We start from the raw sequence: 8,933 nt of genomic DNA, 5'->3' as shown, positions 1-8,933 counted from the left end.
AGGGCTAGATTTAATTGAAGGAAGAAGAGGAAGAGAACTTTCAGAGAACTGTTAGAGGTTATAGAGAAATTTGTCAACAACTGATTGTGAGTTCCAGAGTTTCCCTTCCAGAATGGATTTCAAGAGCTGGGAAAGACGGGAGATGAGTCCAGAAGACGGGCTACACAGAGCTGTATGGACATGGATTTCTGGGTATGTGACAGAACCAGGCAGCATGCCTCAGCTTCTCTCTCTGGCTTGTTAAGCTAACAAGGTAAACGAGTTTAAGTACTGTCATAAGGGAGTCCTTATGGTCAGGTAGACAGACAGGGATAGAGACGCTGCAAATGTTGGGTATGTGTTGGGGGGAAAGGTGAGTGTGTGGCACTCAAAAATGGTGAGTAGGTCAGAAGTGGAGCAAATGATTAGGAACATGTAGAATTTAGAGAAAATGCATTTCAGCTAGAAATTATTGGTGCTGCCTTCAAAACATGATCAGTAAAGGGTCAGTTCTCCTACAACCTTTTAAAAATAGGCATATCATACCAACAAAAAATACACATGATTACGAATGTATGTGTAATAAAACAGCAATTCTTAAATTAATGTTTAATGTAAATACTTAACTATAATTTCCATTGTGAAGAAAATATTTAATTGTGACAAATTAGCCTAATTGGAAAATATAGAGAGAAATATGATATACTTACATATACTACCATCTGAAATTAATAAATGTTAACGTTTTACAACATTTGCTTCAGATCATTTTTTAAGTAAGAAAACTCAACAATGTGCCTGTGTATATTTTGCCATTCCTTTTCCTTCTTTTCTAGAGGTAACTTCTATCATGAAGTTGATTTATTCTTTATAGTCATGCTCTGTATACATGTTAGCATAGGAATATATCCATGAAAGCATTGAATATTATTTTGTGAGTTTTAAAATTTTATAAAAATTTCATCATATTATCAAAATCATATTACTTTTACCTTCCAATATAAAGCTACCTTCTTTTCACTATACTTTAGAGCTGTATTCCACCACATGGCTATGCCATGATTTAATCATCCATTTATCTGTCAATAACATTTTGGTTACTTTCAGTTTTTAAAATTCCAACAGTGTCACAATGCATGTTTGTGAATACATCTCCTTGAACACATGTACATACTTTCAAGGGTACATGCTTAGAATAAGAGTTTCTGAGTTATAAGGTATGGGTGTTTTCTATTCCCTGATTAACTATTGCAAAATTGCTCTTCAAAAAGGTTGTATCAATTTCCACTCTAACCAGCAAAGTTTAGGAATACCCATTTGCCTATACCTTTGTCTACACTTGGGATTTTCAGACTAATACATTTGTCAATTTGATAGATACATTTGCCATTATATTTCACTCTTTTCATTTGTATTTCCCTGATTATCAGTGAAGTTGGACTTCTTATCTTTTTTTTAATTGACCATTCTTGCATCATCTTTTTTGAATTTCCGATTCATATTATTTTCTCATGGATCAATTTTCTCTTTCTTATTACTATGTTATATATTATATATTTATATATTACATATACAATATGTTGTATATACACATATAATATGTTCTAGATATTGTTTTTTGTCTGTTACACATGTTTCAAATATTTTTAGTGCTTAGTTTTAGTTTTGTTTTGTGTTTCATTTGGAAGATTTTCAAAATGATATAATTGAATAGATCAAATGTTTCTGCTTAGAATTTTTGCCTTTTGTGTCTGATGTGTTTAAGGTCATTAGTAAAATATTTTAATATTTAATGTAATCCATGGAAATAACTCACACTATTATTTCATGGGTAGAACTAGCTCAACAATGAAGATAGAATGATCAAATTTTCCAAATAGAGTACTATCAATCACATGAGATATATGTTAGATTACAAAATGCTGCTAAGTAGGCCAGACTGTAAATGCTGAAAAGAATAAGTGTTTCCTATTCACTTTGCCCTGTACATGTTTTATGTATAGAATAAGTTTGATTGATGAGATTTAAAGTTGTTACAGGAAATGTTTGGAGCAGATACAGAAAACAAAATCAATAATGTCTAGAAAGAATGAATTCATATGAGCAGATTTATTATCTTGACCTTTTGCTCCAAATGCCCTGTCTCATTTGGTTATTAAAAAATTAAACATACTTATTATAAAGCAACAGGGAATAGATAACTCTGATGTGGCAACATTATTAAAATCTCGTGCTTGGATGTAGTTTGTGAGCCCAGCACTACAGATTTCTTTCAGAAATGATTCTGTCCCCATATTAGGGTCATTTCATTGTTTCCTACCCCATTCACCTGGAGGATTTAGGATAATCACATTCTGCTCAATTTTCACAGTGATGAGCTAAATTATTTTTAGTTCCAAAAGATTTCAGGAGCAGGTTAGGTTAATTTGGATATCTTAGAGTTAGCTGAGTTTCTCTTTGATCTATTTATGGAGACATTTGTTGAAAGGTAGAACAATATCATAATATTCTCTACCGCATAAGATTTGTTTTCAATGACCATAGATAACATTGATATTTAAACACATTTTTTTTCAACTTGTCTATTTTTCTTTACTTCTTTGGTGGTTTCGTCAGTTTCATGACTTAAAAAGGTCATCTATTTGGTATGATTGCCTCAAATTTATTTCTCCAGCCTTATCGAAATTGTTTCTCCAGAAGTAATAGCTCTATTTATATTTTGAACAGGCTTCTCAAAGTTACTAAAACTGAGTTTCCAAATCACTCAACTCCACCCTCAAACCAGCAGCTCCCATGATCTTTCCTGCCTCAGCACTAGTAACTCCACTCTCTTAGTTGTCCAGGCCAAATATGGCACCATTCTCTACCTTACTCTCTCTATACCACATTCCCATCTACAAGAAAAGTCCTATCACCTCTGCCATTAAATGTCTGGAACCAAACACTTTTTACCATGTTTGCTGGTACCACCTTCGCCCAGGCAATCATTGGATAACCAATATATGACTTATTGCTATACATTTATAACTACATCTGAAGTTTAGCAATGTTTTTGGAGGTGAGCACTTAAAGTAACGCTAAATAGAGTAGCTAAAGTGTTTGAATGTCATGTCCATTTCACATTCAGAAGCGTACATTGGTCCAGGAAGCACCTTAAATGTGATGGTTCATTTTCTGTGTTAACTCTACTGGGCCATGGGATGCCCGTATTTTTGGTTAAACATTATTCTGGAGGTTTCTGTGAGAGGTTTTTCTTTTTTCTTTCTTTCTTTCTTTCTTTCTTTCTTTCTTTCTTTCTTTCTTTCTTTCTTTCTTTCTTTCTTTCTTTCTTTTTTCTTTTTTTATTTTTAATGAGATTAGCATTTGAATGGGTAGACCTAGTAAAGCAGATTACCCTCTCTAATGTGGGTGGGCCTCATTCAATCCTTCCAAGGCTGAATAGAACAAAAGACTGAGTAAGGGAGGATTCATTCTCTCTTTGCCTGACTTTTTGAACCAGAACATAGGTTCTCCTGCCTTTGGACTTGGACTCAGTGTAGAACTTATACCATTGGCTTTCCTGGTCCCCAGACCGTTGGACTCGGACTGGAACTATACCATTGGCTCTCCTGAGGTCCAGGCTTATTGACTGCAGACCTGAGACTTCTCAGCCTCCATAACCCCGTGAGCCAACTCCTTATAATCTCTCTCTCTCTCTCTCTCTCTCTCTCTCTCTCTCTCTCTCTCTCTCTCTTCCTCCCTCCCTCCCTCTCTCATTCTCTATTTCTATTTAGGGGGCATATTTCTGTTCAGTGTGAGGAAAATATTCCTTAGAATTAGAATGTTTCCATTTTAAAAGGGGGGTATTTAATGAGGTTGTGGGCAACTTGTAACTAAGTTTTTAAGGTACAATAGGGGCCCTTCTGTTTTAGAGGGATGTGGTAAATGGGATCCTATACATGCCCAACGGGTAGATGAAGAAATGGTGATATTTAATTATATCCTTTCTCTCTTCAGAATATGTACTGAAAATAAAACACCCAAATGAGCAAACAAAGAGACAGCATGGTGTTTTGCACAAAACAGATGACCAATAAATCTATGCAGAATTAATAGATTAACAATTATAGTACGTTACAACACTCAAAGGATCATGGAGACATCATTTCTCCATCATCTGTGAAGGATTTAGTTGTTCAAGATTACACAATTCTTTATTTGGAGACAATAAATTCTGCCCATATGCTTTTGGAGCTAAGTTATTTTAATTTTTTGCTACATACTTCATGTAAACTATGGTCTGATAGGTCCCAAAGCTCTAGCATTGAATTCACTATGTAGGCATATGTTCTATAAAATAGAGATTAGTATACTTATACAACATATACTAGAATGCTGATATCTTTATGTTCAGGAAAATACCCCATGGGATTCATTTACTACTTGGTTTTTTTACATTTTGAGGGAAAGAAATTTCACATAACAGCTGATGAAATCCAATAATCTAGATTCGTTAGGGATTTTCCATAGTCCCTCGAAAATATGTATAGTGTAAATAAGCATTGTGTTTTTGTATACTCTGTCTACACAGTGTCTTGAAGTCTTAAAATAATGAAAATTGAATCTTCTTTTCTAAACACTTTTTAGTGAAGTGGTTAAAAATTCTTTAGGACTAGATATTACCTGATATTGAGCTTGTATCAGTACAATTGCTTTTGAAAATTATTTATTTAATGATCAAAGTTGGTTCCTTTTTTGTACTGGCATTCGCTAGATGAATGTTTGGAGTACAATGTTTGGAATACAAAAATTGGTTCAAACTATTTGTTACAAATTACCTATATGGCCTCACAACTGAATGTTTGATGCTTCCCAAATCCTGTTTAACTTAATGCCATGGAGACGGTCTCTGACAATTCCTTTTATCAAAATTACTCCTGATGTATTTCTATGAGTGTTTCCTTGTAGTGGACAAGTGATATTCCATCTTTTTTTTTTTTTTTTTTTTTTTTGAACTGTAGCTATTTACCTTTATTTGATTTGATCTTTTTTTCATCCATCCTGGAGTTTTACCTCATTTCATATCTTTAGCTTCCAAAAACCAGAATACCATATAGTCTTTAAGTAAGAACAAATTAATATTACTCTTTTTGGGAAATTTTTACAATTGTTGAAAGAATTATAATATTTTGGGGTGTTGTAAAATGAGGTTAATAATTACCAGTGATTCTTATTAGCTGGTAATTTTGTATAATGTTAGCTAGTACTACTCTCACATACATCCATCCTTTTCAGGAGTGTCCAGTTCAATGCAACAAGCCCCTTAAATGAATCAGTTACTGAGTTTTTCTCAAGAGAATATATGACTGAGGGTGTTAGAAACTTCACTGGACATTAGAAGATTGTAAAGGATCATCTTCACTTCTAGACTTTGACAAAATTTAACAATTTTAAAATCTAAAGAAATACAATGAGGAAGCACAATGTTTTAGGGGTAGCTCTTTTTCCCTATAATTATATTGATAAAGAAATTAAAGACAGTCCTAAGTCATTCCAGTTATTATTTATCTTTTTCAGAGGAGCATCCCAGTCAGTAACCAAGCTCTCAAGAAAGTAAAAAAGAAAAGAAAAACCTTCCTGCTACCTTTTCCTGTGCTCTCCTGTACTGTTTTTCTAGGGAAATTAAAAAAAAAAAAAAATTCCAAAAATTGATGAGGTGGAACAGACACACAGTAATGCCATGTCAACATTTATTTATAGCCTGCCAGTTAAGATGGACCAAAAAAAAAAAAAAAAGTAGGGGATTTAAAAAAAGTACTTGCAAAGATTTCCATTGTCAGATGGCACATCTCACTTGTCAAACTAGAACTGGAGACAGTACAATCTATATCTGTGATTATTTGCTTGGGTACCCCATCCATTTTCCCAGATCCTACATTAATCATTGTATTTCTACTTGCCTGACATTGCATTCCAACTTCAGGATAGAAAAGAACTCTGTTTTCACTTATCTTGTATATTTCGTGATTTTCCCAGACCTTACTGGTTTTAATAGATGCTATTTATATAAACATAACAAGCGCTATCCTTATGATTGCCATTTGTTGTAAAGGTCTGTGGGATTATTCAGTTATTTGATATTTGGAATAAATTTGCGCATAAGGGCAACGCTACAAATTACATAAAATATTTATGGCTAACAGCGAAATTGCATCTATTTCACAATGTGCCTAAATTGTAGTTCTAGCAGTAACATTTCTGTGTGCTAATCATTTATAGTTTTGCTCCCATAGGTGTAGGACTTTCCCAGGCGTCTATCCAATCATCTATTCATTAGAAAATATTGTGCTAGTGTTTCTTAAGTGCCAATATTAGAGATTTAATAGTGTTGGAAAGACTATTTCTGCTCCTCAAAAACATAGTCTAGTCTGGGTGACAGAAAGTATGAGGCAAAAACAAAACAGTGTTCTAACTGTCCAGCCCCCTTCACTGCTGTGTGACGCTCGCAATGGGCAGGGCATGGCAGGAGGCAGAGTGGTCAGTGCAGAGGCGGTTAGCAGAATTCAGGAGGGATACGGTGTTGACAGCGGAGATGAAAATCAATGAACACAGTTTCAAGAGATATTTAGGAGGGAAAGGAGTCCAAGATGACACCTAAGACATACATTGCCTTGGGCAACTGCTGGGCAGTGGATTGGAGAGAGTTTATATTCCAGCTACATGTTAATAAGAGAAACTACTTTTTTTAGAAGAGTAAGTAACTGAACCCAAGACAACCAATTCTCTGGTGGGGGTGATCATTTAAAGTGAACTCCTCACTGTTACCAAGTTCTTGAAGATTTACTCCTACCTTGATTACTAGTTCCATTAATTTATGTACCCATGTATTAAAATGATGAGATTTATTCCTGATAGAACTCATGTCGAGATCACTGCATTAGTTTTAATGTAGTTTAATCTTTTCTCTAACAAAAGATAAATCAAGCATTTCTCACACTCTTCATCTGGCTATGGTGTTTAAAATTGGTTCAGCTCAGCCAATGAAGCAACGAGCAGTTTCCGCTCCCCCCATCCTTGTAATACCAAATATATCAGTAATGAAAAGAACTTAATACTTAAAAAAGATTTCACTGTCATGGTTTTTATGCATTGTTTCTTCCTTATAATTCATTGCGAGTGGCTAAGCTGAACATGTGACATTTCATATTAAATTATAATAACCTATTTACTTAATACGTTTTCAAATAAATGATTCACAACCTTCTTTGGGTGCAAACTTCAATTTATCTTTTCAGGATTTTTGGCAGGCGAGGTTAGGGTATCTTGAGAAATAAATACCTATCCATTTTATTATGCTTGTATTTACATAGGCTCAACAGCAAACTTTCATATTAGATGGGGCTTTACTTTTTTTTTTTTTTTGCTTTGTTTTCATGTAAGATTGGGCACGTGCTTTTTGGTGAACATTACCCAATATCCTTTCCTGTAAAGCTGACTTTCAGTGAAAATTCCATAACTTTAGCTTTTTTAACATTTTAGATACCTCAGTCATTTCATTTTGGATGTTATTCTTTTGGCAATAGGTCTCTATCTTTATCTCCCAGAATCTGAATGGCATTCAGTCCCTTGCAGATTTGACACATGACTTCCTCAAACATACAATTCCTTCACTTCCGAGTGTATTTCATCTCTCCAACTGTCACTGCAATCCTTGTAGCCCTTTAGAATATATTTCCTTTGTTCGTTTTCACATTTTTACTTTGGTTAAGTACTTTGTCAGTCAGAAAATGATTCACTGAATTTGTTGACCCCATGCAGTGTAATTTGACAGTGTTACGTGTTTCTCACACTTATCCTTTCATTAATGTTGTTCCCTTATTTATCATTCATATTTCCTTTACAGTTCTCTAAAAGAAAACCACTTTTCCTGCATTTATTATCACCTTTTTTCAACGACGGCCAATTTAAATTAGCGCCTAAGACTCTGAGAGAGAACCTTATCTTTTGTTAATAATAATAAAAATCTAATGAACTATTTTCTTGAATTTCTCTGAGAAAAAAAAAATAATAGCAGTTTAAGACGAATAACTGTTCGTTCTGTCTCTTTTAAAGGAAAGATTTAATATGAATAATGAAACTTTTTATAGAAGGACTCCATTAAAAGTACTTACAGTTATTGCTTTCAACAGCCATTCAACAACAAACATATTTCTAACTGTCTGAGATTGCTGAGTTTAGAAGGAAAGTGATTTAAAACTGGTTAGGTATTGATGACAATTGGGAAATGAGCCATCAGTGGTAACAGAAACTTTCCCCTGGTTCCCGTGCTGGTTACTGACCGTACTTAAATAAGCAAGGCTGTCTGTTTTGATCTCATATAATACAAGAAAAAGTCAAATTAAGGATTTAATTTATTATTGGTTACGTTTGTCAGTCCATGTTCACCATATCTCAGATCAAAGATATTGTCTTGCTGTTACCCAGGTTAACTTGATTAGTGAGTTCATCACTGTCATTAGGTCAGGGAGATTATATATATATATATATATATATATATATATATATATGTATTCTGCATAACTTACATGAATAGTCTCAATTGCCACTATCTAAAAGCAGGGAGAAGCCCATTTTACACTAAAGGTTGCTTTCATCTTCATAAGGGAAAGCAAGTGAAAACATAACTACAGTAATCAATCAGTAATACTATTCTCTGCGTCAAGGATGGTATTGAAACTATAATGGTGACATGAAGACAGCACTGAAGCTACAATAACAGGTTTGAGTTTGTCTCTGCTTCATGTACTGACTATATGACTGGAGAAAATATACCAACTTTTGGAATCATTGGTTTTCATCAGTAAAGAAGACTTGCCCTCTCACAAAGGATTTTTAAAAAGTACCATATAAGCTAATGCATATGAAAAGCCAATAACCTTCCACAGTAATATTATATTTTTTCTAACAACCCCTCC

This window comes from Rhinolophus sinicus, chromosome 8 (assembly GCF_057876585.1).
Source record: "Rhinolophus sinicus isolate RSI-liver-muscle chromosome 8, RSI-T2T, whole genome shotgun sequence".
In the NCBI taxonomy this organism is placed as follows: Eukaryota; Metazoa; Chordata; class Mammalia; order Chiroptera; family Rhinolophidae; genus Rhinolophus; species Rhinolophus sinicus.
This window is presented reverse-complemented; position numbering follows the sequence as displayed.